This window comes from Pimephales promelas, chromosome 24 (genome assembly GCF_988280905.1).
Source record: "Pimephales promelas chromosome 24, fPimPro1.hap1.1, whole genome shotgun sequence".
NCBI classification, from domain to species: Eukaryota; Metazoa; Chordata; class Actinopteri; order Cypriniformes; family Leuciscidae; genus Pimephales; species Pimephales promelas.
Window position 1 is genome coordinate 23,183,954 of NC_142792.1, and position 23,024 is coordinate 23,206,977.

The window sequence follows — 23,024 nt, forward strand, 5'->3', positions numbered from 1 at the left end:
ACCTACCAGCTGCTAATGTGTTGCGAGCATTCTTGCTGACCGCACAAACTGGCATCCAGTCTGTCTCCAACCGCCTGCGTTGGTGGTATAGTGGTGAGCATAGCTGCCTTCCAAGCAGTTGACCCGGGTTCGATTCCCGGCCAACGCAAATCCTTTTGCCCATGGCCAACTTCTCCTTTAACTCGTGGCTGGAGCAAAACTTTTTTATGGGTCTTTGGGCAGCAATAAAGGGCTAGGTCTCCCCGTCGGGGAATCGAACCCCGGTCTTCCGCGTGACAGGCGGAGATACTGTCCACTATACTAACGAGGAGTTGCAGAGACAGGTAGTCGCCCACCATCAGCCCGACTCCAGCTCGCTGCAAACAGCCTTCCCATTTCCAGGAACGGCCTCATGCGTCATTTTAGGTCATCGCTTCACAGAAGCCAGTGAAGCCAAACAAATCATCTAATACCATTTAAATATGAAGTGCTTAATTTAAATATGAACACACAATTTGTTGCAAGCATTCTTGTTGACCGCACAATTAGTGTGTGAGCATTCTTGCTGACCGCACATCTAGTCTATCTCCAACTGCCTGCGTTGGTGGTATAGTGGTGAGCATAGCTGCCTTCCAAGCAGTTGACCCGGGTTCGATTCCCGGCCAACGCAAATCCTTTTGCCCCTGGCCAACTCCTCCTTTAACTCGTGGCTGGAGCAAAACTTTTTTATGGGTCTTTGGGCAGCAATAAAGGGCTAGGTCTCCCCGTCGGGGAATCGAGCCCCGGTCTTCCGCGTGACAGGCGGAGATACTGTCCACTATACTAACGAGGAGTTGCAGAGACAGGTAGTCGCCCACCATCAGCCCGACTGCAGCTCGCTGCAAACAGCCTTCCCATTTCCAGGAACGGCCTCATGCGTCATTTTAGGTCATCGCTTCACAGAAGCCAGTGAAGCCAAACAAATCATCTAATACCATTTAAATATGAAGTGCTTAATTTAAATATGACAAACAATTTGTTGCAAGCATTCTTGTTGACCGCACAATTAGTGCGGGGAATCGAACCCCGGTCTTCCGCGTGACAGGCGGAGATACTTAAAAAACTTTTTTATGGGTCTTTGGGCAGCAATAAAGGGCTAGGTCTCCCCGTCGGGGAATCGAACCCCGGTCTTCCGCGTGACAGGCGGAGATACTGTCCACTATACTAACGAGGAGTTGCAGAGACAGGTAGTCGCCCACCATCAGCCCGACTGCAGCTCGCTGCAAACAGCCTTCCCATTTCCAGGAACGGCCTCATGCGTCATTTTAGGTCATCGCTTCACAGAAGCCAGTGAAGCCAAACAAATCATCTAATACCATTTAAATATGAAGTGCTTAATTTAAATATGACAAACAATTTGTTGCAAGCATTCTTGTTGACCGCACAATTAGTGTGTGCATTCTTGCTGACCGCACATCTAGTCTATCTCCAACTGCCTGCGTTGGTGGTATAGTGGTGAGCATAGCTGCCTTCCAAGCAGTTGACCCGGGTTCGATTCCTGGCCAACGCAAATCCTTTTGCCCCTGGCTAACTCCTCCTTTAACTCGTGGCTGGAGCAAAACTTTTTTATGGGTCTTTGGGCAGCAATAAAGGGCTAGGTCTCCCCGTCGGGGAATCGGACCCCGGTCTTCCGCGTGACAGGCGGAGATACTGTCCACTATACTAACGAGGAGTTGCAGAGACAGGTAGTCGCCCACCATCAGCCCGACTGCAGCTCGCTGCAAACAGCCTTCCCATTTCCAGGAACGGCCTCATGCGTCATTTTAGGTCATCGCTTCACAGAAGCCAGTGAAGCCAAACAAATCATCTAATACCATTTAAATATGAAGTGCTTAATTTAAATATGAACACACAATTTGTTGCAAGCATTCTTGTTGACCGCACAATTAGTGTGTGAGCATTCTTGCTGACCGCACATCTAGTCTATCTCCACTATACTAACGAGGAGTTGCAGAGACAGGTAGTCGCCCACCATCAGCCCGACTGCAGCTCGCTGCAAACAGCCTTCCCATTTCCAGGAACGGCCTATGCTTCATTTTAGGTCATCGCTTCACAGAAGCCAGTGAAGCCAAACAAATCATCTAATACCATTTAAATATGAAGTGTTTAATTTAAATATGAAGAAATTAGAGCTTGCTTTTTTAATAAAGAGCCTGGTAGGTCAGGTCAAAAAGCTCATGCGTTTTTTTTTTTCACTGGCGTGCCCAAACAAAGAGAGTTTTGGATCCACTGCCGGACCCAAACAAAGAGAGTTTTTGATCCACTGCACCTACCAGCTGCTAATGTGTTGCGAGCATTCTTGCTGACCGCACAAACTGGCATCCAGTCTATTTCCAACCGCCTGCGTTGGTGGTATAGTGGTGAGCATAGCTGCCTTCCAAGCAGTTGACCCGGGTTCGATTCCCGGCCAACGCAAAGCCTTTTGCCCATGGCCAACTTCTCCTTTAACTCGTGGCTGGAGCAAAACTTTTTTATGGGTCTTTGGGCAGCAATAAAGGGCTAGGTCTCCCCGTCGGGGAATCGAACCCCGGTCTTCCGCGTGACAGGCGGAGATACTGTCCACTATACTAACGAGGAGTTGCAGAGACAGGTAGTCGCCCACCATCAGCCCGACTCCAGCTCGCTGCAAACAGCCTTCCCATTTCCAGGAACGGCCTCATGCGTCATTTTAGGTCATCGCTTCACAGAAGCCAGTGAAGCCAAACAAATCATCTAATACCATTTAAATAAGAAGTGCTTAATTTAAATATGAACACACAATTTGTTGCAAGCATTCTTGTTGACCGCACAATTAGTGTGTGCATTCTTGCTGACCGCACATCTAGTCTATCTCCAACTGCCTGCGTTGGTGGTATAGTGGTGAGCATAGCTGCCTTCCAAGCAGTTGACCCGGGTTCGATTCCCGGCCAAAGCAAATCCTTTTGCCTCTGGCTAACTCCTCCTTTAACTCGTGGCTGGAGCAAAACTTTTTTATGGGTCTTTGGGCAGCAATAAAGGGCTAGGTCTCCCCGTCGGGGAATCGAACCCCGGTCTTCCGCGTGACAGGCGGAGATACTGTCCACTATACTAACGAGGAGTTGCAGAGACAGGTAGTCGCCCACCATCAGCCCGACTGCAGCTCGCTGGAAACAGCCTTCCCATTTCCAGGAACGGCCTCATGCGTCATTTTAGGTCATCGCTTCACAGAAGCCAGTGAAGCCAAACAAATCATCTAATACCATTTAAATATGAAGTGCTTAATTTAAATATGAACACACAATTTGTTGCAAGCATTCTTGTTGACCGCACAATTAGTGTGTGCATTCTTGCTGACCGCACATCTAGTCTATCTCCAACTGCCATGCGTTGGTGGTATAGTGGTGAGCATAGCTGCCTTCCAAGCAGTTGACCCGGGTTCGATTCCCGGCCAACGCAAATCCTTTTGCCCCTGGCTAACTCCTCCTTTAACTCGTGGCTGGAGCAAAACTTTTTTATGGGTCTTTGGGCAGCAATAAAGGGCTAGGTCTCCCCGTCGGGGAATCGAACCCCGGTCTTCCGCGTGACAGGCGGAGATACTGTCCACTATACTAACGAGGAGTTGCAGAGACAGGTAGTCGCCCACCATCAGCCCGACTGCAGCTCGCTGCAAACAGCCTTCCCATTTCCAGGAACGGCCTCATGCGTCATTTTAGGTCATCGCTTCACAGAAGCCAGTGAAGCCAAACAAATCATCTAATACCATTTAAATATGAAGTGCTTAATTTAAATATGAACACACAATTTGTTGCAAGCATTCTTGTTGACCGCACAATTAGTGTGTGCATTCTTGCTGACCGCACATCTAGTCTATCTCCAACTGCCTGCGTTGGTGGTATAGTGGTGAGCATAGCTGCCTTCCAAGCAGTTGACCCGGGTTCGATTCCCGGCCAACGCAAATCCTTTTGCCTCTGGCTAACTCCTCCTTTAACTCGTGGCTGGAGCAAAACTTTTTTATGGGTCTTTGGGCAGCAATAAAGGGCTAGGTCTCCCCGTCGAGGAATCGATCCCCAGTCTTCCGCGTGACAGGCGGAGATACTGTCCACTATACTAACGAGGAGTTGCAGAGACAGGTAGTCGCCCACCATCAGCCCGACTGCCTTCCCATTTCCAGGAACGGCCTCATGCATCATTTTAGGTCATCGCTTCACAGAAGCCAGTGAAGCCAAACAAATCATCTAATACCATTTAAATATGAAGTGCTTAATTTAAATATGAACACACAATTTGTTGCAAGCATTCTTGTTGACCGCACAATTAGTGTGTGCATTCTTGCTGACCGCACATCTAGTCTATCTCCAACTGCCATGCGTTGGTGGTATAGTGGTGAGCATAGCTGCCTTCCAAGCAGTTGACCCGGGTTCGATTCCCGGCCAACGCAAATCCTTTTGCCCCTGGCTAACTCCTCCTTTAACTCGTGGCTGGAGCAAAACTTTTTTATGGGTCTTTGGGCAGCAATAAAGGGCTAGGTCTCCCCTTCGGGGAATCGAACCCCGGTCTTCCGCGTGACAGGCGGAGATACTGTCCACTATACTAACGAGGAGTTGCAGAGACAGGTAGTCGCCCACCATCAGCCCGACTGCAGCTCGATGCAAACAGCCTTCCCATTTCCAGGAACGGCCTCATAAGTCATTTTAGGTCATCGCTTCACAGAAGCCAGTGAAGCCAAACAAATCATCTAATACCATTTAAATATGAAGTGCTTAATTTAAATATGAACACACAATTTGTTGCAAGCATTCTTGTTGACCGCACAATTAGTGTGTGCATTCTTGCTGACCGCACATCTATTCTATCTCCAACTGCCATGCGTTGGTGGTATAGTGGTGAGCATAGCTGCCTTCCAAGCAGTTGACCCGGGTTCGATTCCCGGCCAACGCAAATCCTTTTGCCCCTGGCTAACTCCTCCTTTAACTCGTGGCTGGAGCAAAACTTTTTTATGGGTCTTTGGGCAGCAATAAAGGGCTAGGTCTCCCCGTCGGGGAATCGAACCCCGGTCTTCCGCGTGACAGGCGAAGATACTGTCCACTATACTAACGAGGAGTTGCAGAGACAGGTAGTCGCCCACCATCAGCCCGACTGCAGCTCGCTGCAAACAGCCTTCCCATTTCCAGGAATGGCCTCATGCGTCATTTTAGGTCATCGCTTCACAGAAGCCAGTGAAGCCAAACAAATCATTTAATACCATTTAAATATGAAGTGTTTAATTTAAATATGAAGAAATTAGAGCTTGCTTTTTTAATAAAGAGCCTGGTAGGTCAGGTCAAAAAGCTCATGCGTTTTTTTTTTTCACTGGCGTGCCCAAACAAAGAGAGTTTTGGATCCACTGCCGGACCCAAACAAAGAGAGTTTTTGATCCACTGCACCTACCAGCTGCTAATGTGTTGCGAGCATTCTTGCTGACCGCACAAACTGGCATCCAGTCTGTCTCCAACCGCCTGCGTTGGTGGTATAGTGGTGAGCATAGCTGCCTTCCAAGCAGTTGACCCGGGTTCGATTCCCGGCCAACGCAAATCCTTTTGCCCCTGGCTAACTCCTCCTTTAACTAGTGGCTGGAGCAAAACTTTTTTATGGGTCTTTGGGCAGCAATAAAGGGCTAGGTCTCCCCGTCGGGGAATCGAACCCCGGTCTTCCGCGTGACAGGCGGAGATACTGTCCACTATACTAACGAGGAGTTGCAGAGACAGGTAGTCGCCCACCATCAGCCCGACTGCAACTCGCTGCAAACAGCCTTCCCATTTCCAGGAACGGCCTCATGCGTCATTTTAGGTCATCGCTTCACAGAAGCCAGTGAAGCCAAACAAATCATCTAATACCATTTAAATATGAAGTGCTTAATTTAAATATGAACACACAATTTGTTGCAAGCATTCTTGTTGACCGCACAATTAGTGTGTGCATTCTTGCTGACCGCACATCTAGTCTATCTCCAACTGCCATGCGTTGGTGGTATAGTGGTGAGCATAGCTGCCTTCCAAGCAGTTGACCCGGGTTCGATTCCCGACCAACGCAAAACCCTTTTGCCCCTGGCCAACTCCTCCTTTAACTCGTGGCTCGAGCAAAAGTTTTTTATGGGTCTTTGGGCAGCAATAAAGGGCTAGGTCTCCCCGTCGGGGAATCGAACCCCGGTCTTCCGCGTGACAGGCGGAGATACTGTCCACTATACTAACGAGGAGTTGCAGAGACAGGTAGTCGCCCACCATCAGCCCGACTGCAGCTCGCTGCAAACAGCCTTCCCATTTCCAGGAACGGCCTTATGCGTCATTTTAGGTCATCGCTTCACAGAAGCCAGTGAAGCCAAACAAATCATCTAATACCATTTAAATATGAAGTGCTTAATTTAAATATGAACACACAATTTGTTGCAAGCATTCTTGTTGACCGCACAATTAGTGTGTGAGCATTCTTGCTGACCGCACATCTAGTCTATCTCCAACTGCCATGCGTTGGTGGTATAGTGGTGAGCATAGCTGCCTTCCAAGCAGTTGACCTGGGTTCGATTCCCGGCCAACGCAAATCCTTTTGCCTCTGGCTAACTCCTCCTTTAACTCGTGGCTGGAGCAAAACTTTTTTATGGGTCTTTGGGCAGCAATAAAGGGCTAGGTCTCCCCGTCGGGGAATCGAACCCCGGTCTTCCGCGTGACAGGCGGAGATACTGTCCACTATACTAACGAGGAGTTGCAGAGACAGGTAGTCGCCCACCATCAGCCCGACTGCAGCTCGCTGCAAACAGCCTTCCCATTTCCAGGAACGGCCTCATAAGTCATTTTAGGTCATTGCTTCACAGAAGCCAGTGAAGCCAAACAAATCATCTAATACCATTTAAATATGAAGTGCTTTATTTAAATATGAACACACAATTTGTTGCAAGCATTCTTGTTGACCGCACAATTAGTGTGTGAGCATTCTTGCTGACCGCACATCTAGTCTACCTCCAACTGCCTGCGTTGGTGGTATAGTGGTGAGCATAGCTGCCTTCCAAGCAGTTGACCCGGGTTCGATTCCCGGCCAACGCAAATCCTTTTGCCCCTGGCCAACTCCTCCTTTAACTCGTGGCTGGAGCAAAACTTTTTTATGGGTCTTTGGGCAGCAATAAAGGGCTAGGTCTCCCCGTCGGGGAATCGAAGCCCGGTCTTCCGCGTGACAGGCGGAGATACTGTCCACTATACTAACGAGGAGTTGCAGAGACAGGTAGTCGCCCACCATCAGCCCGACTGCAGCTCGCTGCAAACAGCCTTCCCATTTCCAGGAACAGCCTCATGCGTCATTTTAGGTCATCGCTTCACAGAAGCCAGTGAAGCCAAACAAATCATCTAATACCATTTAAATATGAAGTGTTTAATTTAAATATGAAGAAATTAGAGCTTGCTTTTTTAATAAAGAGCCTGGTAGGTCAGGTCAAAAAGCTCATGCGTTTTTTTTTTTCACTGGCGTGCCCAAACAAAGAGAGTTTTGGATCCACTGCCGGACCCAAACAAAGAGAGTTTTTGATCCACTGCATCTACCAGCTGCTAATGTGTTGCGAGCATTCTTGCTGACCGCACAAACTGGCATCCAGTCTGTCTCCAACCGCCTGCGTTGGTGGTATAGTGGTGAGCATAGCTGCCTTCCAAGCAGTTGACCCGGGTTCGATTCCCGGCCAACGCAAATCCTTTTGCCCCTGGCTAACTCCTCCTTTAACTCGTGGCTGGAGCAAAACTTTTTTATGGGTCTTTGGGCAGCAATAAAGGGCTAGGTCTCCCCGTCGGGGAATCGAACCCCGGTCTTCCGCGTGACAGGCGGAGATACTGTCCACTATACTAACGAGGAGTTGCAGAGACAGGTAGTCGCCCACCATCAGCCCGACTGCAACTCGCTGCAAACAGCCTTCCCATTTCCAGGAACGGCCTCATGCGTCATTTTAGGTCATCGCTTCAGAGAAGCCAGTGAAGCCAAACAAATCATCTAATACCATTTAAATATGAAGTGCTTAATTTAAATATGAACACACAATTTGTTGCAAGCATTCTTGTTGACCGCACAATTAGTGTGTGAGCATTCTTGCTGACCGCACATCTAGTCTATCTCCAACTGCCTGCGTTGGTGGTATAGTGGTGAGCATAGCTGCCTTCCAAGCAGTTGACCCGGGTTCGATTTCCGACCAACGCAAAAACCTTTTGCCCCTGGCCAACTCCTCCTTTAACTCGTGGCTCGAGCAAAAGTTTTTTATGGGTCTTTGGGCAGCAATAAAGGGCTAGGTCTCCCCGTCGGGGAATCGAACCCCGGTCTTCCGCGTGATAGGCGGAGATACTGTCCACTATACTAACGAGGAGTTGCAGAGACAGGTAGTCGCCCACCATCAGCCCGACTGCAGCTCGCTGCAAACAGCCTTCCCATTTCCAGGAACGGCCTCATGCGTCATTTTAGGTCATCGCTTCACAGAAGCCAGTGAAGCCAAACAAATCATCTAATACCATTTAAATATGAAGTGTTAAATTTAAATATGAAGAAATTAGAGCTTGCTTTTTTAATAAAGAGCCTGGTAGGTCAGGTCAAAAAGCTCATGCGTTTTTTTTTTTCACTGGCGTGCCCAAACAAAGAGAGTTTTGGATCCACTGCCGGACCCAAACAAAGAGAGTTTTTGATCCACTGCACCTACCAGCTGCTAATGTGTTGCAAGCATTCTTGCTGACCGCACAAACTGGCATCCAGTCTGTCTCCAACCGCCTGCGTTGGTGGTATAGTGGTGAGCATAGCTGCCTTCCAAGCAGTTGACCCGGGTTCGATTCCCGGCCAACGCAAATCCTTTTGCCCCTGGCTAACTCCTCCTTTAACTCGTGGCTGGAGCAAAACTTTTTTATGGGTCTTTGGGCAGCAGTAAAGGGCTAGGTCTCCCGGTCGGGGAATCGAACCCCGGTCTTCCGCGTGACAGGCGGAGATACTGTCCACTATACTAACGAGCAGTTGCAGAGACAGGTAGTTGCCCACCATCAGCCCGACTGCAGCTCGCTGCAAACAGCCTTCCCATTTCCAGGAACGGCCTCATAAGTCATTTTAGGTCATCGCTTCACAGAAGCCAGTGAAGCCAAACAAATCATCTAATACCATTTAAATATGAAGTGCTTAATTTAAATATGAACACACAATTTGTTGCAAGCATTCTTGTTGACCGCACAATTAGTGTGTGAGCATTCTTGCTGACCGCACATCTAGTCTATCTCCAACTGCCATGCGTTGGTGGTATAGTGGTGAGCATAGCTGCCTTCCAAGCAGTTGACCCGGGTTCGATTCCCGGCCAACGCAAATCCTTTTGCCTCTGGCTAACTCCTCCTTTAACTCGTGGCTGGAGCAAAACTTTTTTATGGGTCTTTGGGCAGCAATAAAGGGCTAGGTCTCCCCGTCGGGGAATCGAACCCCGGTCTTCCGCGTGACAGGCGGAGATACTGTCCACTATACTAACGAGGAGTTGCAGAGACAGGTAGTCGCCCACCATCAGCCCGACTGCAGCTCGCTGCAAACAGCCTTCCCATTTCCAGGAACGGCCTCATAAGTCATTTTAGGTCATTGCTTCACAGAAGCCAGTGAAGCCAAACAAATCATCTAATACCATTTAAATATGAAGTGCTTAATTTAAATATGAACACACAATTTGTTGCAAGCATTCTTGTTGACCGCACAATTAGTGTGTGAGCATTCTTGCTGACCGCACATCTAGTCTACCTCCAACTGCCTGCGTTGGTGGTATAGTGGTGAGCATAGCTGCCTTCCAAGCAGTTGACCCGGGTTCGATTCCCGGCCAACGCAAATCCTTTTGCCCCTGGCCAACTCCTCCTTTAACTCGTGGCTGGAGCAAAACTTTTTTATGGGTCTTTGGGCAGCAATAAAGGGCTAGGTCTCCCCGTCGGGGAATCGAACCCCGGTCTTCCGCGTGACAGGCGGAGATACTGTCCACTATACTAACGAGGAGTTGCAGAGACAGGTAGTCGCCCACCATCAGCCCGACTGCAGCTCGCTGCAAACAGCCTTCCCATTTCCAGGAACGGCCTCATGCGTCATTTTAGGTCATCGCTTCACAGAAGCCAGTGAAGCCAAACAAATCATCTAATACCATTTAAATATGAAGTGCTTAATTTAAATATGAACACACAATTTGTTGCAAGCATTCTTGTTGACCGCACAATTAGTGTGTGCATTCTTGCTGACCGCACATCTAGTCTATCTCCAACTGCCTGCGTTGGTGGTATAGTGGTGAGCATAGCTGCCTTCCAAGCAGTTGACCCGGGTTCGATTCCCGGCCAACGCAAATCCTTTTGCCCCTGGCTAACTCCTCCTTTAACTCGTGGCTGGAGCAAAACTTTTTTATGGGTCTTTGGGCAGCAATAAAGGGCTAGGTCTCCCCTTCGGGGAATCGAACCCCGGTCTTCCGCGTGACAGGCGGAGATACTGTCCACTATACTAACGAGGAGTTGCAGAGACAGGTAGTCGCCCACCATCAGCCCGACTGCAGCTCGATGCAAACAGCCTTCCCATTTCCAGGAACGGCCTCATAAGTCATTTTAGGTCATCGCTTCACAGAAGCCAGTGAAGCCAAACAAATCATCTAATACCATTTAAATATGAAGTGCTTAATTTAAATATGAACACACAATTTGTTGCAAGCATTCTTGTTGACCGCACAATTAGTGTGTGCATTCTTGCTGACCGCACATCTATTCTATCTCCAACTGCCATGCGTTGGTGGTATAGTGGTGAGCATAGCTGCCTTCCAAGCAGTTGACCCGGGTTCGATTCCCGGCCAACGCAAATCCTTTTGCCCCTGGCTAACTCCTCCTTTAACTCGTGGCTGGAGCAAAACTTTTTTATGGGTCTTTGGGCAGCAATAAAGGGCTAGGTCTCCCCGTCGGGGAATCGAACCCCGGTCTTCCGCGTGACAGGCGAAGATACTGTCCACTATACTAACGAGGAGTTGCAGAGACAGGTAGTCGCCCACCATCAGCCCGACTGCAGCTCGCTGCAAACAGCCTTCCCATTTCCAGGAATGGCCTCATGCGTCATTTTAGGTCATCGCTTCACAGAAGCCAGTGAAGCCAAACAAATCATTTAATACCATTTAAATATGAAGTGTTTAATTTAAATATGAAGAAATTAGAGCTTGCTTTTTTAATAAAGAGCCTGGTAGGTCAGGTCAAAAAGCTCATGCGTTTTTTTTTTTCACTGGCGTGCCCAAACAAAGAGAGTTTTGGATCCACTGCCGGACCCAAACAAAGAGAGTTTTTGATCCACTGCACCTACCAGCTGCTAATGTGTTGCGAGCATTCTTGCTGACCGCACAAACTGGCATCCAGTCTGTCTCCAACCGCCTGCGTTGGTGGTATAGTGGTGAGCATAGCTGCCTTCCAAGCAGTTGACCCGGGTTCGATTCCCGGCCAACGCAAATCCTTTTGCCCCTGGCTAACTCCTCCTTTAACTAGTGGCTGGAGCAAAACTTTTTTATGGGTCTTTGGGCAGCAATAAAGGGCTAGGTCTCCCCGTCGGGGAATCGAACCCCGGTCTTCCGCGTGACAGGCGGAGATACTGTCCACTATACTAACGAGGAGTTGCAGAGACAGGTAGTCGCCCACCATCAGCCCGACTGCAACTCGCTGCAAACAGCCTTCCCATTTCCAGGAACGGCCTCATGCGTCATTTTAGGTCATCGCTTCACAGAAGCCAGTGAAGCCAAACAAATCATCTAATACCATTTAAATATGAAGTGCTTAATTTAAATATGAACACACAATTTGTTGCAAGCATTCTTGTTGACCGCACAATTAGTGTGTGCATTCTTGCTGACCGCACATCTAGTCTATCTCCAACTGCCATGCGTTGGTGGTATAGTGGTGAGCATAGCTGCCTTCCAAGCAGTTGACCCGGGTTCGATTCCCGACCAACGCAAAACCCTTTTGCCCCTGGCCAACTCCTCCTTTAACTCGTGGCTCGAGCAAAAGTTTTTTATGGGTCTTTGGGCAGCAATAAAGGGCTAGGTCTCCCCGTCGGGGAATCGAACCCCGGTCTTCCGCGTGACAGGCGGAGATACTGTCCACTATACTAACGAGGAGTTGCAGAGACAGGTAGTCGCCCACCATCAGCCCGACTGCAGCTCGCTGCAAACAGCCTTCCCATTTCCAGGAACGGCCTTATGCGTCATTTTAGGTCATCGCTTCACAGAAGCCAGTGAAGCCAAACAAATCATCTAATACCATTTAAATATGAAGTGCTTAATTTAAATATGAACACACAATTTGTTGCAAGCATTCTTGTTGACCGCACAATTAGTGTGTGAGCATTCTTGCTGACCGCACATCTAGTCTATCTCCAACTGCCATGCGTTGGTGGTATAGTGGTGAGCATAGCTGCCTTCCAAGCAGTTGACCTGGGTTCGATTCCCGGCCAACGCAAATCCTTTTGCCTCTGGCTAACTCCTCCTTTAACTCGTGGCTGGAGCAAAACTTTTTTATGGGTCTTTGGGCAGCAATAAAGGGCTAGGTCTCCCCGTCGGGGAATCGAACCCCGGTCTTCCGCGTGACAGGCGGAGATACTGTCCACTATACTAACGAGGAGTTGCAGAGACAGGTAGTCGCCCACCATCAGCCCGACTGCAGCTCGCTGCAAACAGCCTTCCCATTTCCAGGAACGGCCTCATAAGTCATTTTAGGTCATTGCTTCACAGAAGCCAGTGAAGCCAAACAAATCATCTAATACCATTTAAATATGAAGTGCTTTATTTAAATATGAACACACAATTTGTTGCAAGCATTCTTGTTGACCGCACAATTAGTGTGTGAGCATTCTTGCTGACCGCACATCTAGTCTACCTCCAACTGCCTGCGTTGGTGGTATAGTGGTGAGCATAGCTGCCTTCCAAGCAGTTGACCCGGGTTCGATTCCCGGCCAACGCAAATCCTTTTGCCCCTGGCCAACTCCTCCTTTAACTCGTGGCTGGAGCAAAACTTTTTTATGGGTCTTTGGGCAGCAATAAAGGGCTAGGTCTCCCCGTCGGGGAATCGAACCCCGGTCTTCCGCGTGACAGGCGGAGATACTGTCCACTATACTAACGAGGAGTTGCAGAGACAGGTAGTCGCCCACCATCAGCCCGACTGCAGCTCGCTGCAAACAGCCTTCCCATTTCCAGGAACAGCCTCATGCGTCATTTTAGGTCATCGCTTCACAGAAGCCAGTGAAGCCAAACAAATCATCTAATACCATTTAAATATGAAGTGTTTAATTTAAATATGAAGAAATTAGAGCTTGCTTTTTTAATAAAGAGCCTGGTAGGTCAGGTCAAAAAGCTCATGCGTTTTTTTTTTTCACTGGCGTGCCCAAACAAAGAGAGTTTTGGATCCACTGCCGGACCCAAACAAAGAGAGTTTTTGATCCACTGCATCTACCAGCTGCTAATGTGTTGCGAGCATTCTTGCTGACCGCACAAACTGGCATCCAGTCTGTCTCCAACCGCCTGCGTTGGTGGTATAGTGGTGAGCATAGCTGCCTTCCAAGCAGTTGACCCGGGTTCGATTCCCGGCCAACGCAAATCCTTTTGCCCCTGGCTAACTCCTCCTTTAACTCGTGGCTGGAGCAAAACTTTTTTATGGGTCTTTGGGCAGCAATAAAGGGCTAGGTCTCCCCGTCGGGGAATCGAACCCCGGTCTTCCGCGTGACAGGCGGAGATACTGTCCACTATACTAACGAGGAGTTGCAGAGACAGGTAGTCGCCCACCATCAGCCCGACTGCAACTCGCTGCAAACAGCCTTCCCATTTCCAGGAACGGCCTCATGCGTCATTTTAGGTCATCGCTTCAGAGAAGCCAGTGAAGCCAAACAAATCATCTAATACCATTTAAATATGAAGTGCTTAATTTAAATATGAACACACAATTTGTTGCAAGCATTCTTGTTGACCGCACAATTAGTGTGTGAGCATTCTTGCTGACCGCACATCTAGTCTATCTCCAACTGCCTGCGTTGGTGGTATAGTGGTGAGCATAGCTGCCTTCCAAGCAGTTGACCCGGGTTCGATTTCCGACCAACGCAAAAACCTTTTGCCCCTGGCCAACTCCTCCTTTAACTCGTGGCTCGAGCAAAAGTTTTTTATGGGTCTTTGGGCAGCAATAAAGGGCTAGGTCTCCCCGTCGGGGAATCGAACCCCGGTCTTCCGCGTGATAGGCGGAGATACTGTCCACTATACTAACGAGGAGTTGCAGAGACAGGTAGTCGCCCACCATCAGCCCGACTGCAGCTCGCTGCAAACAGCCTTCCCATTTCCAGGAACGGCCTTATGCGTCATTTTAGGTCATCGCTTCACAGAAGCCAGTGAAGCCAAACAAATCATCTAATACCATTTAAATATGAAGTGCTTAATTTAAATATGAACACACAATTTGTTGCAAGCATTCTTGTTGACCGCACAATTAGTGTGTGAGCATTCTTGCTGACCGCACATCTAGTCTATCTCCAACTGCCATGCGTTGGTGGTATAGTGGTGAGCATAGCTGCCTTCCAAGCAGTTGACCCGGGTTCGATTCCCGGCCAACGCAAATCCTTTTGCCCCTGGCTAACTCCTCCTTTAACTCGTGGCTGGAGCAAAACTTTTTTATGGGTCTTTGGGCAGCAATAAAGGGCTAGGTCTCCCCGTCGGGGAATCGAACCCCGGTCTTCCGCGTGACAGGCGGAGATACTGTCCACTATACTAACGAGGAGTTGCAGAGACAGGTAGTCGCCCACCATCAGCCCGACTGCAGCTCGCTGCAAACAGCCTTCCCATTTCCAGGAACGGCCTCATAAGTCATTTTAGGTCATTGCTTCACAGAAGCCAGTGAAGCCAAACAAATCATCTAATACCATTTAAATATGAAGTGCTTAATTTAAATATGAACACACAATGTGTTGCAATCATTCTTGTTGACCGCACAATTAGTGTGTGAGCATTCTTGCTGACCGCACATCTAGTCTATCTCCAACTGCCTGCGTTGGTGGTATAGTGGTGAGCATAGCTGCCTTCCAAGCAGTTGACCCGGGTTCGATTCCCGACCAACGCAAAAACCTTTTGCCCCTGGCCAACTCCTCCTTTAACTCGTGGCTCGAGCAAAAGTTTTTTATGGGTCTTTGGGCAGCAATAAAGGGCTAGGTCTCCCCGTCGGGGAATCGAACCCCGGTCTTCCGCGTGACAGGCGGAGATACTGTCCACTATACTAACGAGGAGTTGCAGAGACAGGTAGTCGCCCACCATCAGCCCGACTGCAGCTCGCTGCAAACAGCCTTCCCATTTCCAGGAACGGCCTCATAAGTCATTTTAGGTCATTGCTTCACAGAAGCCAGTGAAGCCAAACAAATCATCTAATACCATTTAAATATGAAGTGCTTAATTTAAATATGAACACACAATGTGTTGCAATCATTCTTGTTGACCGCACAATTAGTGTGTGAGCATTCTTGCTGACCGCACATCTAGTCTATCTCCAACTGCCTGCATTGGTGGTATAGTGGTGAGCATAGCTGCCTTCCAAGCAGTTGACCCGGGTTCGATTCCCGACCAACGCAAAAACCTTTTGCCCCTGGCCAACTCCTCCTTTAACTCGTGGCTCGAGCAAAAGTTTTTTATGGGTCTTTGGGCAGCAATAAAGGGCTAGGTCTCCCCGTCGGGGAATCGAACCCCGGTCTTCCGCGTGACAGGCGGAGATACTGTCCACTATACTAACGAGGAGTTGCAGAGACAGGTAGTCGCCCACCATCAGCCCGACTGCAGCTCGCTGCAAACAGCCTTCCCATTTCCAGGAACGGCCTCATGCGTCATTTTAGGTCATCGCTTCACAGAAGCCAGTGAAGCCAAACAAATCATCTAATACCATTTAAATATGAAGTGCTTAATTTAAATATGAACACACAATTTGTTGCAAGCATTCTTGTTGACCGCACAATTAGTGTGTGCATTCTTGCTGACCGCACATCTAGTCTATCTCCAACTGCCATGCGTTGGTGGTATAGTGGTGAGCATAGCTGCCTTCCAAGCAGTTGACCCGGGTTCGATTCCCGGCCAACGCAAATCCTTTTGCCCCTGGCTAACTCCTCCTTTAACTCGTGGCTGGAGCAAAACTTTTTTATGGGTCTTTGGGCAGCAATAAAGGGCTAGGTCTCCCCGTCGGGGAATCGAACCCCGGTCTTCCGCGTGACAGGCGGAGATACTGTCCACTATACTAACGAGGAGTTGCAGAGACAGGTAGTCGCCCACCATCAGCCCGACTGCAGCTCGCTGCAAACAGCCTTCCCATTTCCAGGAACGGCCTCATAAGTCATTTTAGGTCATCGCTTCACAGAAGCCAGTGAAGCCAAACAAATCATCTAATACCATTTAAATATGAAGTGCTTAATTTAAATATGAACACACAATTTGTTGCAAGCATTCTTGTTGACCGCACAATTAGTGTGTGCATTCTTGCTGACCGCACATCTAGTCTATCTCCAACTGCCTGCGTTGGTGGTATAGTGGTGAGCATAGCTGCCTTCCAAGCAGTTGACCCGGGTTCGATTCCCGGCCAACGCAAATCCTTTTGCCTCTGGCTAACTCCTCCTTTAACTCGTGGCTGGAGCAAAACTTTTTTATGGGTCTTTGGGCAGCAATAAAGGGCTAGGTCTCCCCGTCGAGGAATCGATCCCCAGTCTTCCGCGTGACAGGCGGAGATACTGTCCACTATACTAACGAGGAGTTGCAGAGACAGGTAGTCGCCCACCATCAGCCCGACTGCCTTCCCATTTCCAGGAACGGCCTCATGCATCATTTTAGGTCATCGCTTCACAGAAGCCAGTGAAGCCAAACAAATCATCTAATACCATTTAAATATGAAGTGCTTAATTTAAATATGAACACACAATTTGTTGCAAGCATTCTTGTTGACCGCACAATTAGTGTGTGCATTCTTGCTGACCGCACATCTAGTCTATCTCCAACTGCCATGCGTTGGTGGTATAGTGGTGAGCATAGCTGCCTTCCAAGCAGTTGACCCGGGTTCGATTCCCGGCCAACGCAAATCCTTTTGCCCCTGGCTAACTCCTTCTTTAACTCGTGGCTGGAGCAAAACTTTTTTATGGGTCTTTGGGCAGCAATAAAGGGCTAGGTCTCCCCGTCGGGGAATCGAACCCCGGTCTTCCGCGTGACAGGCGGAGATACTGTCCACTATACTAACGAGGAGTTGCAGAGACAGGTAGTCGCCCACCATCAGCCCGACTGCAGCTCGCTGCAAACAGCCTTCCCATTTCCAGGAACGGCCTCATGCGTCATTTTAGGTCATCGCTTCACAGAAGCCAGTGAAGCCAAACAAATCATCTAATACCATTTAAATATGAAGTGCTTAATTTAAATATGAACACACAATTTGTTGCAAGCATTCTTGTTGACCGCACAATTAGTGTGTGCATTCTTGCTGACCGCACATCTAGTCTACCTCCAACTGCCTGCGTTGGTGGTATAGTGGTGAGCATAGCTGCCTTCCAAGCAGTTGACCCGGATTCGATTCCCGGCCAACGCAAATCCTTTTGCCCCTGGCTAACTCCTCCTTTAACTCGTGGCTGGAGCAAAACTTTTTTATGGGTCTTTGGGCAGCAATAAAGGGCTAGGTCTCCCCGTCGGGGAATCGAACCCCGGTCTTCCGCGTGACAGGCGGAGATACTGTCCACTATACTAACGAGGAGTTGCAGAGACAGGTAGTCGCCCACCATCAGCCCGACTGCAGCTCGCTGCAAACAGCCTTCCCATTTCCAGGAACGGCCTCATGCGTCATTTTAGGTCATCGCTTCACAGAAGCCAGTGAAGCCAAACAAATCATCTAATACCATTTAAATATGAAGTGTTTAATTTAAATATGAAGAAATTAGAGCTTGCTTTTTTAATAAAGAGCCTGGTAGGTCAGGTCAAAAAGCTCATGCGTTTTTTTTTTTCACTGGCGTGCCCAAACAAAGAGAGTTTTGGATCCACTGCCGGACCCAAACAAAGAGAGTTTTTGATCCACTGCACCTACCAGCTGCTAATGTGTTGCGAGCATTCTTGCTGACCGCACAAACTGGCATCCAGTCTGTCTCCAACCGCCTGCGTTGGTGGTATAGTGGTGAGCATAGCTGCCTTCCAAGCAGTTGACCCGGGTTCGATTCCCGGCCAACGCAAATCCTTTTGCCCCTGGCTAACTCCTCCTTTAACTCGTGGCTGGAGCAAAACTTTTTTATGGGTCTTTGGGCAGCAGTAAAGGACTAGGTCTCCCGGTCGGGGAATCGAACCCCGGTCTTCCGCGTGACAGGCGGAGATACTGTCCACTATACTAACGAGCAGTTGCAGAGACAGGTAGTTGCCCACCATCAGCCCGACTGCAGCTCGCTGCAAACAGCCTTCCCATTTCCAGGAACGGCCTCATAAGTCATTTTAGGTCATCGCTTCACAGAAGCCAGTGAAGCCAAACAAATCATCTAATACCATTTAAATATGAAGTGCTTAATTTAAATATGAACACACAATTTGTTGCAAGCATTCTTGTTGACCGCACAATTAGTGTGTGAGCATTCTTGCTGACCGCACATCTAGTCTATCTCCAACTGCCATGCGTTGGTGGTATAGTGGTGAGCATAGCTGCCTTCCAAGCAGTTGACCCGGGTTCGATTCCCGGCCAACGCAAATCCTTTTGCCTCTGGCTAACTCCTCCTTTAACTCGTGGCTGGAGCAAAACTTTTTTATGGGTCTTTGGGCAGCAATAAAGGGCTAGGTCTCCCCGTCGGGGAATCGAACCCCGGTCTTCCGCGTGACAGGCGGAGATACTGTCCACTATACTAACGAGGAGTTGCAGAGACAGGTAGTCGCCCACCATCAGCCCGACTGCAGCTCGCTGCAAACAGCCTTCCCATTTCCAGGAACGGCCTCATAAGTCATTTTAGGTCATTGCTTCACAGAAGCCAGTGAAGCCAAACAAATCATCTAATACCATTTAAATATGAAGTGCTTAATTTAAATATGAACACACAATTTGTTGCAAGCATTCTTGTTGACCGCACAATTAGTGTGTGAGCATTCTTGCTGACCGCACATCTAGTCTACCTCCAACTGCCTGCGTTGGTGGTATAGTGGTGAGCATAGCTGCCTTCCAAGCAGTTGACCCGGGTTCGATTCCCGGCCAACGCAAATCCTTTTGCCCCTGGCCAACTCCTCCTTTAACTCGTGGCTGGAGCAAAACTTTTTTATGGGTCTTTGGGCAGCAATAAAGGGCTAGGTCTCCCCGTCGGGGAATCGAACCCCGGTCTTCCGCGTGACAGGCGGAGATACTGTCCACTATACTAACGAGGAGTTGCAGAGACAGGTAGTCGCCCACCATCAGCCCGACTGCAGCTCGCTGCAAACAGCCTTCCCATTTCCAGGAACGGCCTCATGCGTCATTTTAGGTCATCGCTTCACAGAAGCCAGTGAAGCCAAACAAATCATCTAATACCATTTAAATATGAAGTGCTTAATTTAAATATGAACACACAATTTGTTGCAAGCATTCTTGTTGACCGCACAATTAGTGTGTGCATTCTTGCTGACCGCACATCTAGTCTATCTCCAACTGCCTGCGTTGGTGGTATAGTGGTGAGCATAGCTGCCTTCCAAGCAGTTGACCCGGGTTCGATTCCCGGCCAACGCAAATCCTTTTGCCCCTGGCTAACTCCTCCTTTAACTCGTGGCTGGAGCAAAACTTTTTTATGGGTCTTTGGGCAGCAATAAAGGGCTAGGTCTCCCCTTCGGGGAATCGAACCCCGGTCTTCCGCGTGACAGGCGGAGATACTGTCCACTATACTAACGAGGAGTTGCAGAGACAGGTAGTCGCCCACCATCAGCCCGACTGCAGCTCGATGCAAACAGCCTTCCCATTTCCAGGAACGGCCTCATAAGTCATTTTAGGTCATCGCTTCACAGAAGCCAGTGAAGCCAAACAAATCATCTAATACCATTTAAATATGAAGTGCTTAATTTAAATATGAACACACAATTTGTTGCAAGCATTCTTGTTGACCGCACAATTAGTGTGTGCATTCTTGCTGACCGCACATCTATTCTATCTCCAACTGCCATGCGTTGGTGGTATAGTGGTGAGCATAGCTGCCTTCCAAGCAGTTGACCCGGGTTCGATTCCCGGCCAACGCAAATCCTTTTGCCCCTGGCTAACTCCTCCTTTAACTCGTGGCTGGAGCAAAACTTTTTTATGGGTCTTTGGGCAGCAATAAAGGGCTAGGTCTCCCCGTCGGGGAATCGAACCCCGGTCTTCCGCGTGACAGGCGAAGATACTGTCCACTATACTAACGAGGAGTTGCAGAGACAGGTAGTCGCCCACCATCAGCCCGACTGCAGCTCGCTGCAAACAGCCTTCCCATTTCCAGGAATGGCCTCATGCGTCATTTTAGGTCATCGCTTCACAGAAGCCAGTGAAGCCAAACAAATCATTTAATACCATTTAAATATGAAGTGTTTAATTTAAATATGAAGAAATTAGAGCTTGCTTTTTTAATAAAGAGCCTGGTAGGTCAGGTCAAAAAGCTCATGCGTTTTTTTTTTTCACTGGCGTGCCCAAACAAAGAGAGTTTTGGATCCACTGCCGGACCCAAACAAAGAGAGTTTTTGATCCACTGCACCTACCAGCTGCTAATGTGTTGCGAGCATTCTTGCTGACCGCACAAACTGGCATCCAGTCTGTCTCCAACCGCCTGCGTTGGTGGTATAGTGGTGAGCATAGCTGCCTTCCAAGCAGTTGACCCGGGTTCGATTCCCGGCCAACGCAAATCCTTTTGCCCCTGGCTAACTCCTCCTTTAACTAGTGGCTGGAGCAAAACTTTTTTATGGGTCTTTGGGCAGCAATAAAGGGCTAGGTCTCCCCGTCGGGGAATCGAACCCCGGTCTTCCGCGTGACAGGCGGAGATACTGTCCACTATACTAACGAGGAGTTGCAGAGACAGGTAGTCGCCCACCATCAGCCCGACTGCAACTCGCTGCAAACAGCCTTCCCATTTCCAGGAACGGCCTCATGCGTCATTTTAGGTCATCGCTTCACAGAAGCCAGTGAAGCCAAACAAATCATCTAATACCATTTAAATATGAAGTGCTTAATTTAAATATGAACACACAATTTGTTGCAAGCATTCTTGTTGACCGCACAATTAGTGTGTGCATTCTTGCTGACCGCACATCTAGTCTATCTCCAACTGCCATGCGTTGGTGGTATAGTGGTGAGCATAGCTGCCTTCCAAGCAGTTGACCCGGGTTCGATTCCCGACCAACGCAAAACCCTTTTGCCCCTGGCCAACTCCTCCTTTAACTCGTGGCTCGAGCAAAAGTTTTTTATGGGTCTTTGGGCAGCAATAAAGGGCTAGGTCTCCCCGTCGGGGAATCGAACCCCGGTCTTCCGCGTGACAGGCGGAGATACTGTCCACTATACTAACGAGGAGTTGCAGAGACAGGTAGTCGCCCACCATCAGCCCGACTGCAGCTCGCTGCAAACAGCCTTCCCATTTCCAGGAACGGCCTTATGCGTCATTTTAGGTCATCGCTTCACAGAAGCCAGTGAAGCCAAACAAATCATCTAATACCATTTAAATATGAAGTGCTTAATTTAAATATGAACACACAATTTGTTGCAAGCATTCTTGTTGACCGCACAATTAGTGTGTGAGCATTCTTGCTGACCGCACATCTAGTCTATCTCCAACTGCCATGCGTTGGTGGTATAGTGGTGAGCATAGCTGCCTTCCAAGCAGTTGACCTGGGTTCGATTCCCGGCCAACGCAAATCCTTTTGCCTCTGGCTAACTCCTCCTTTAACTCGTGGCTGGAGCAAAACTTTTTTATGGGTCTTTGGGCAGCAATAAAGGGCTAGGTCTCCCCGTCGGGGAATCGAACCCCGGTCTTCCGCGTGACAGGCGGAGATACTGTCCACTATACTAACGAGGAGTTGCAGAGACAGGTAGTCGCCCACCATCAGCCCGACTGCAGCTCGCTGCAAACAGCCTTCCCATTTCCAGGAACGGCCTCATAAGTCATTTTAGGTCATTGCTTCACAGAAGCCAGTGAAGCCAAACAAATCATCTAATACCATTTAAATATGAAGTGCTTTATTTAAATATGAACACACAATTTGTTGCAAGCATTCTTGTTGACCGCACAATTAGTGTGTGAGCATTCTTGCTGAACGCACATCTAGTCTACCTCCAACTGCCTGCGTTGGTGGTATAGTGGTGAGCATAGCTGCCTTCCAAGCAGTTGACCCGGGTTCGATTCCCGGCCAACGCAAATCCTTTTGCCCCTGGCCAACTCCTCCTTTAACTCGTGGCTGGAGCAAAACTTTTTTATGGGTCTTTGGGCAGCAATAAAGGGCTAGGTCTCCCCGTCGGGGAATCGAACCCCGGTCTTCCGCGTGACAGGCGGAGATACTGTCCACTATACTAACGAGGAGTTGCAGAGACAGGTAGTCGCCCACCATCAGCCCGACTGCAGCTCGCTGCAAACAGCCTTCCCATTTCCAGGAACAGCCTCATGCGTCATTTTAGGTCATCGCTTCACAGAAGCCAGTGAAGCCAAACAAATCATCTAATACCATTTAAATATGAAGTGTTTAATTTAAATATGAAGAAATTAGAGCTTGCTTTTTTAATAAAGAGCCTGGTAGGTCAGGTCAAAAAGCTCATGCGTTTTTTTTTTTCACTGGCGTGCCCAAACAAAGAGAGTTTTGGATCCACTGCCGGACCCAAACAAAGAGAGTTTTTGATCCACTGCATCTACCAGCTGCTAATGTGTTGCGAGCATTCTTGCTGACCGCACAAACTGGCATCCAGTCTGTCTCCAACCGCCTGCGTTGGTGGTATAGTGGTGAGCATAGCTGCCTTCCAAGCAGTTGACCCGGGTTCGATTCCCGGCCAACGCAAATCCTTTTGCCCCTGGCTAACTCCTCCTTTAACTCGTGGCTGGAGCAAAACTTT

General features: G+C 48.9%; 63 non-coding genes across 63 annotated transcripts; 33 read left to right on the forward strand and 30 right to left on the reverse strand.

Moving 5' to 3' along the window:
• Positions 1 to 76: 76 nt before the first annotated feature.
• On the forward strand, positions 77 to 148 carry trnag-ucc (transfer RNA glycine (anticodon UCC)). Its single transcript has one exon. It is a non-coding gene; the product is annotated as a tRNA-Gly (tRNA).
• Positions 149 to 238: 90 nt separating this feature from the next.
• On the reverse strand, positions 239 to 310 carry trnad-guc (transfer RNA aspartic acid (anticodon GUC)). Its single transcript has one exon. It is a non-coding gene; the product is annotated as a tRNA-Asp (tRNA).
• Positions 311 to 577: 267 nt separating this feature from the next.
• Positions 578 to 649, forward strand: trnag-ucc (transfer RNA glycine (anticodon UCC)). Its single transcript has one exon. It is a non-coding gene; the product is annotated as a tRNA-Gly (tRNA).
• Positions 650 to 1,120: 471 nt separating this feature from the next.
• trnad-guc (transfer RNA aspartic acid (anticodon GUC)) lies at positions 1,121 to 1,192 on the reverse strand. Its single transcript has one exon. It is a non-coding gene; the product is annotated as a tRNA-Asp (tRNA).
• Positions 1,193 to 2,361: 1,169 nt separating this feature from the next.
• trnag-ucc (transfer RNA glycine (anticodon UCC)) lies at positions 2,362 to 2,433 on the forward strand. The gene has a single exon. It is a non-coding gene; the product is annotated as a tRNA-Gly (tRNA).
• Positions 2,434 to 2,523: 90 nt separating this feature from the next.
• On the reverse strand, positions 2,524 to 2,595 carry trnad-guc (transfer RNA aspartic acid (anticodon GUC)). The gene has a single exon. It is a non-coding gene; the product is annotated as a tRNA-Asp (tRNA).
• A 427-nt stretch (positions 2,596 to 3,022) lies between these two features.
• On the reverse strand, positions 3,023 to 3,094 carry trnad-guc (transfer RNA aspartic acid (anticodon GUC)). The gene has a single exon. It is a non-coding gene; the product is annotated as a tRNA-Asp (tRNA).
• Positions 3,095 to 3,360: 266 nt separating this feature from the next.
• trnag-ucc (transfer RNA glycine (anticodon UCC)) lies at positions 3,361 to 3,432 on the forward strand. The gene has a single exon. It is a non-coding gene; the product is annotated as a tRNA-Gly (tRNA).
• A 90-nt stretch (positions 3,433 to 3,522) lies between these two features.
• On the reverse strand, positions 3,523 to 3,594 carry trnad-guc (transfer RNA aspartic acid (anticodon GUC)). The gene has a single exon. It is a non-coding gene; the product is annotated as a tRNA-Asp (tRNA).
• Positions 3,595 to 3,859: 265 nt separating this feature from the next.
• Positions 3,860 to 3,931, forward strand: trnag-ucc (transfer RNA glycine (anticodon UCC)). The gene has a single exon. It is a non-coding gene; the product is annotated as a tRNA-Gly (tRNA).
• Positions 3,932 to 4,342: 411 nt separating this feature from the next.
• Positions 4,343 to 4,414, forward strand: trnag-ucc (transfer RNA glycine (anticodon UCC)). The gene has a single exon. It is a non-coding gene; the product is annotated as a tRNA-Gly (tRNA).
• Positions 4,415 to 4,842: 428 nt separating this feature from the next.
• trnag-ucc (transfer RNA glycine (anticodon UCC)) lies at positions 4,843 to 4,914 on the forward strand. Its single transcript has one exon. It is a non-coding gene; the product is annotated as a tRNA-Gly (tRNA).
• Positions 4,915 to 5,473: 559 nt separating this feature from the next.
• trnag-ucc (transfer RNA glycine (anticodon UCC)) lies at positions 5,474 to 5,545 on the forward strand. The gene has a single exon. It is a non-coding gene; the product is annotated as a tRNA-Gly (tRNA).
• Positions 5,546 to 5,635: 90 nt separating this feature from the next.
• trnad-guc (transfer RNA aspartic acid (anticodon GUC)) lies at positions 5,636 to 5,707 on the reverse strand. The gene has a single exon. It is a non-coding gene; the product is annotated as a tRNA-Asp (tRNA).
• A 429-nt stretch (positions 5,708 to 6,136) lies between these two features.
• trnad-guc (transfer RNA aspartic acid (anticodon GUC)) lies at positions 6,137 to 6,208 on the reverse strand. Its single transcript has one exon. It is a non-coding gene; the product is annotated as a tRNA-Asp (tRNA).
• Positions 6,209 to 6,476: 268 nt separating this feature from the next.
• Positions 6,477 to 6,548, forward strand: trnag-ucc (transfer RNA glycine (anticodon UCC)). The gene has a single exon. It is a non-coding gene; the product is annotated as a tRNA-Gly (tRNA).
• Positions 6,549 to 6,638: 90 nt separating this feature from the next.
• trnad-guc (transfer RNA aspartic acid (anticodon GUC)) lies at positions 6,639 to 6,710 on the reverse strand. The gene has a single exon. It is a non-coding gene; the product is annotated as a tRNA-Asp (tRNA).
• A 267-nt stretch (positions 6,711 to 6,977) lies between these two features.
• trnag-ucc (transfer RNA glycine (anticodon UCC)) lies at positions 6,978 to 7,049 on the forward strand. The gene has a single exon. It is a non-coding gene; the product is annotated as a tRNA-Gly (tRNA).
• A 559-nt stretch (positions 7,050 to 7,608) lies between these two features.
• On the forward strand, positions 7,609 to 7,680 carry trnag-ucc (transfer RNA glycine (anticodon UCC)). Its single transcript has one exon. It is a non-coding gene; the product is annotated as a tRNA-Gly (tRNA).
• A 90-nt stretch (positions 7,681 to 7,770) lies between these two features.
• On the reverse strand, positions 7,771 to 7,842 carry trnad-guc (transfer RNA aspartic acid (anticodon GUC)). Its single transcript has one exon. It is a non-coding gene; the product is annotated as a tRNA-Asp (tRNA).
• A 430-nt stretch (positions 7,843 to 8,272) lies between these two features.
• On the reverse strand, positions 8,273 to 8,344 carry trnad-auc (transfer RNA aspartic acid (anticodon AUC)). The gene has a single exon. It is a non-coding gene; the product is annotated as a tRNA-Asp (tRNA).
• A 397-nt stretch (positions 8,345 to 8,741) lies between these two features.
• Positions 8,742 to 8,813, forward strand: trnag-ucc (transfer RNA glycine (anticodon UCC)). The gene has a single exon. It is a non-coding gene; the product is annotated as a tRNA-Gly (tRNA).
• A 430-nt stretch (positions 8,814 to 9,243) lies between these two features.
• Positions 9,244 to 9,315, forward strand: trnag-ucc (transfer RNA glycine (anticodon UCC)). Its single transcript has one exon. It is a non-coding gene; the product is annotated as a tRNA-Gly (tRNA).
• Positions 9,316 to 9,405: 90 nt separating this feature from the next.
• trnad-guc (transfer RNA aspartic acid (anticodon GUC)) lies at positions 9,406 to 9,477 on the reverse strand. Its single transcript has one exon. It is a non-coding gene; the product is annotated as a tRNA-Asp (tRNA).
• A 267-nt stretch (positions 9,478 to 9,744) lies between these two features.
• Positions 9,745 to 9,816, forward strand: trnag-ucc (transfer RNA glycine (anticodon UCC)). The gene has a single exon. It is a non-coding gene; the product is annotated as a tRNA-Gly (tRNA).
• A 90-nt stretch (positions 9,817 to 9,906) lies between these two features.
• trnad-guc (transfer RNA aspartic acid (anticodon GUC)) lies at positions 9,907 to 9,978 on the reverse strand. The gene has a single exon. It is a non-coding gene; the product is annotated as a tRNA-Asp (tRNA).
• Positions 9,979 to 10,243: 265 nt separating this feature from the next.
• trnag-ucc (transfer RNA glycine (anticodon UCC)) lies at positions 10,244 to 10,315 on the forward strand. The gene has a single exon. It is a non-coding gene; the product is annotated as a tRNA-Gly (tRNA).
• Positions 10,316 to 10,743: 428 nt separating this feature from the next.
• On the forward strand, positions 10,744 to 10,815 carry trnag-ucc (transfer RNA glycine (anticodon UCC)). The gene has a single exon. It is a non-coding gene; the product is annotated as a tRNA-Gly (tRNA).
• Positions 10,816 to 11,374: 559 nt separating this feature from the next.
• On the forward strand, positions 11,375 to 11,446 carry trnag-ucc (transfer RNA glycine (anticodon UCC)). The gene has a single exon. It is a non-coding gene; the product is annotated as a tRNA-Gly (tRNA).
• Positions 11,447 to 11,536: 90 nt separating this feature from the next.
• On the reverse strand, positions 11,537 to 11,608 carry trnad-guc (transfer RNA aspartic acid (anticodon GUC)). The gene has a single exon. It is a non-coding gene; the product is annotated as a tRNA-Asp (tRNA).
• Positions 11,609 to 12,037: 429 nt separating this feature from the next.
• On the reverse strand, positions 12,038 to 12,109 carry trnad-guc (transfer RNA aspartic acid (anticodon GUC)). Its single transcript has one exon. It is a non-coding gene; the product is annotated as a tRNA-Asp (tRNA).
• A 268-nt stretch (positions 12,110 to 12,377) lies between these two features.
• On the forward strand, positions 12,378 to 12,449 carry trnag-ucc (transfer RNA glycine (anticodon UCC)). The gene has a single exon. It is a non-coding gene; the product is annotated as a tRNA-Gly (tRNA).
• Positions 12,450 to 12,539: 90 nt separating this feature from the next.
• trnad-guc (transfer RNA aspartic acid (anticodon GUC)) lies at positions 12,540 to 12,611 on the reverse strand. The gene has a single exon. It is a non-coding gene; the product is annotated as a tRNA-Asp (tRNA).
• A 267-nt stretch (positions 12,612 to 12,878) lies between these two features.
• Positions 12,879 to 12,950, forward strand: trnag-ucc (transfer RNA glycine (anticodon UCC)). The gene has a single exon. It is a non-coding gene; the product is annotated as a tRNA-Gly (tRNA).
• A 90-nt stretch (positions 12,951 to 13,040) lies between these two features.
• trnad-guc (transfer RNA aspartic acid (anticodon GUC)) lies at positions 13,041 to 13,112 on the reverse strand. Its single transcript has one exon. It is a non-coding gene; the product is annotated as a tRNA-Asp (tRNA).
• A 397-nt stretch (positions 13,113 to 13,509) lies between these two features.
• trnag-ucc (transfer RNA glycine (anticodon UCC)) lies at positions 13,510 to 13,581 on the forward strand. The gene has a single exon. It is a non-coding gene; the product is annotated as a tRNA-Gly (tRNA).
• Positions 13,582 to 13,671: 90 nt separating this feature from the next.
• Positions 13,672 to 13,743, reverse strand: trnad-guc (transfer RNA aspartic acid (anticodon GUC)). The gene has a single exon. It is a non-coding gene; the product is annotated as a tRNA-Asp (tRNA).
• A 430-nt stretch (positions 13,744 to 14,173) lies between these two features.
• trnad-auc (transfer RNA aspartic acid (anticodon AUC)) lies at positions 14,174 to 14,245 on the reverse strand. Its single transcript has one exon. It is a non-coding gene; the product is annotated as a tRNA-Asp (tRNA).
• Positions 14,246 to 14,513: 268 nt separating this feature from the next.
• trnag-ucc (transfer RNA glycine (anticodon UCC)) lies at positions 14,514 to 14,585 on the forward strand. Its single transcript has one exon. It is a non-coding gene; the product is annotated as a tRNA-Gly (tRNA).
• Positions 14,586 to 14,675: 90 nt separating this feature from the next.
• Positions 14,676 to 14,747, reverse strand: trnad-guc (transfer RNA aspartic acid (anticodon GUC)). The gene has a single exon. It is a non-coding gene; the product is annotated as a tRNA-Asp (tRNA).
• A 430-nt stretch (positions 14,748 to 15,177) lies between these two features.
• Positions 15,178 to 15,249, reverse strand: trnad-guc (transfer RNA aspartic acid (anticodon GUC)). The gene has a single exon. It is a non-coding gene; the product is annotated as a tRNA-Asp (tRNA).
• Positions 15,250 to 15,679: 430 nt separating this feature from the next.
• Positions 15,680 to 15,751, reverse strand: trnad-guc (transfer RNA aspartic acid (anticodon GUC)). The gene has a single exon. It is a non-coding gene; the product is annotated as a tRNA-Asp (tRNA).
• A 266-nt stretch (positions 15,752 to 16,017) lies between these two features.
• On the forward strand, positions 16,018 to 16,089 carry trnag-ucc (transfer RNA glycine (anticodon UCC)). Its single transcript has one exon. It is a non-coding gene; the product is annotated as a tRNA-Gly (tRNA).
• Positions 16,090 to 16,179: 90 nt separating this feature from the next.
• On the reverse strand, positions 16,180 to 16,251 carry trnad-guc (transfer RNA aspartic acid (anticodon GUC)). The gene has a single exon. It is a non-coding gene; the product is annotated as a tRNA-Asp (tRNA).
• A 265-nt stretch (positions 16,252 to 16,516) lies between these two features.
• Positions 16,517 to 16,588, forward strand: trnag-ucc (transfer RNA glycine (anticodon UCC)). Its single transcript has one exon. It is a non-coding gene; the product is annotated as a tRNA-Gly (tRNA).
• A 411-nt stretch (positions 16,589 to 16,999) lies between these two features.
• On the forward strand, positions 17,000 to 17,071 carry trnag-ucc (transfer RNA glycine (anticodon UCC)). The gene has a single exon. It is a non-coding gene; the product is annotated as a tRNA-Gly (tRNA).
• A 90-nt stretch (positions 17,072 to 17,161) lies between these two features.
• trnad-guc (transfer RNA aspartic acid (anticodon GUC)) lies at positions 17,162 to 17,233 on the reverse strand. The gene has a single exon. It is a non-coding gene; the product is annotated as a tRNA-Asp (tRNA).
• A 427-nt stretch (positions 17,234 to 17,660) lies between these two features.
• trnad-guc (transfer RNA aspartic acid (anticodon GUC)) lies at positions 17,661 to 17,732 on the reverse strand. The gene has a single exon. It is a non-coding gene; the product is annotated as a tRNA-Asp (tRNA).
• A 397-nt stretch (positions 17,733 to 18,129) lies between these two features.
• On the forward strand, positions 18,130 to 18,201 carry trnag-ucc (transfer RNA glycine (anticodon UCC)). Its single transcript has one exon. It is a non-coding gene; the product is annotated as a tRNA-Gly (tRNA).
• Positions 18,202 to 18,631: 430 nt separating this feature from the next.
• On the forward strand, positions 18,632 to 18,703 carry trnag-ucc (transfer RNA glycine (anticodon UCC)). Its single transcript has one exon. It is a non-coding gene; the product is annotated as a tRNA-Gly (tRNA).
• Positions 18,704 to 18,793: 90 nt separating this feature from the next.
• trnad-guc (transfer RNA aspartic acid (anticodon GUC)) lies at positions 18,794 to 18,865 on the reverse strand. Its single transcript has one exon. It is a non-coding gene; the product is annotated as a tRNA-Asp (tRNA).
• Positions 18,866 to 19,132: 267 nt separating this feature from the next.
• trnag-ucc (transfer RNA glycine (anticodon UCC)) lies at positions 19,133 to 19,204 on the forward strand. The gene has a single exon. It is a non-coding gene; the product is annotated as a tRNA-Gly (tRNA).
• Positions 19,205 to 19,294: 90 nt separating this feature from the next.
• trnad-guc (transfer RNA aspartic acid (anticodon GUC)) lies at positions 19,295 to 19,366 on the reverse strand. Its single transcript has one exon. It is a non-coding gene; the product is annotated as a tRNA-Asp (tRNA).
• Positions 19,367 to 19,631: 265 nt separating this feature from the next.
• On the forward strand, positions 19,632 to 19,703 carry trnag-ucc (transfer RNA glycine (anticodon UCC)). The gene has a single exon. It is a non-coding gene; the product is annotated as a tRNA-Gly (tRNA).
• Positions 19,704 to 20,131: 428 nt separating this feature from the next.
• On the forward strand, positions 20,132 to 20,203 carry trnag-ucc (transfer RNA glycine (anticodon UCC)). Its single transcript has one exon. It is a non-coding gene; the product is annotated as a tRNA-Gly (tRNA).
• A 559-nt stretch (positions 20,204 to 20,762) lies between these two features.
• On the forward strand, positions 20,763 to 20,834 carry trnag-ucc (transfer RNA glycine (anticodon UCC)). Its single transcript has one exon. It is a non-coding gene; the product is annotated as a tRNA-Gly (tRNA).
• Positions 20,835 to 20,924: 90 nt separating this feature from the next.
• trnad-guc (transfer RNA aspartic acid (anticodon GUC)) lies at positions 20,925 to 20,996 on the reverse strand. The gene has a single exon. It is a non-coding gene; the product is annotated as a tRNA-Asp (tRNA).
• Positions 20,997 to 21,425: 429 nt separating this feature from the next.
• Positions 21,426 to 21,497, reverse strand: trnad-guc (transfer RNA aspartic acid (anticodon GUC)). The gene has a single exon. It is a non-coding gene; the product is annotated as a tRNA-Asp (tRNA).
• Positions 21,498 to 21,765: 268 nt separating this feature from the next.
• On the forward strand, positions 21,766 to 21,837 carry trnag-ucc (transfer RNA glycine (anticodon UCC)). The gene has a single exon. It is a non-coding gene; the product is annotated as a tRNA-Gly (tRNA).
• Positions 21,838 to 21,927: 90 nt separating this feature from the next.
• On the reverse strand, positions 21,928 to 21,999 carry trnad-guc (transfer RNA aspartic acid (anticodon GUC)). Its single transcript has one exon. It is a non-coding gene; the product is annotated as a tRNA-Asp (tRNA).
• A 267-nt stretch (positions 22,000 to 22,266) lies between these two features.
• trnag-ucc (transfer RNA glycine (anticodon UCC)) lies at positions 22,267 to 22,338 on the forward strand. Its single transcript has one exon. It is a non-coding gene; the product is annotated as a tRNA-Gly (tRNA).
• A 90-nt stretch (positions 22,339 to 22,428) lies between these two features.
• Positions 22,429 to 22,500, reverse strand: trnad-guc (transfer RNA aspartic acid (anticodon GUC)). Its single transcript has one exon. It is a non-coding gene; the product is annotated as a tRNA-Asp (tRNA).
• A 397-nt stretch (positions 22,501 to 22,897) lies between these two features.
• Positions 22,898 to 22,969, forward strand: trnag-ucc (transfer RNA glycine (anticodon UCC)). Its single transcript has one exon. It is a non-coding gene; the product is annotated as a tRNA-Gly (tRNA).
• Positions 22,970 to 23,024: the final 55 nt, after the last annotated feature.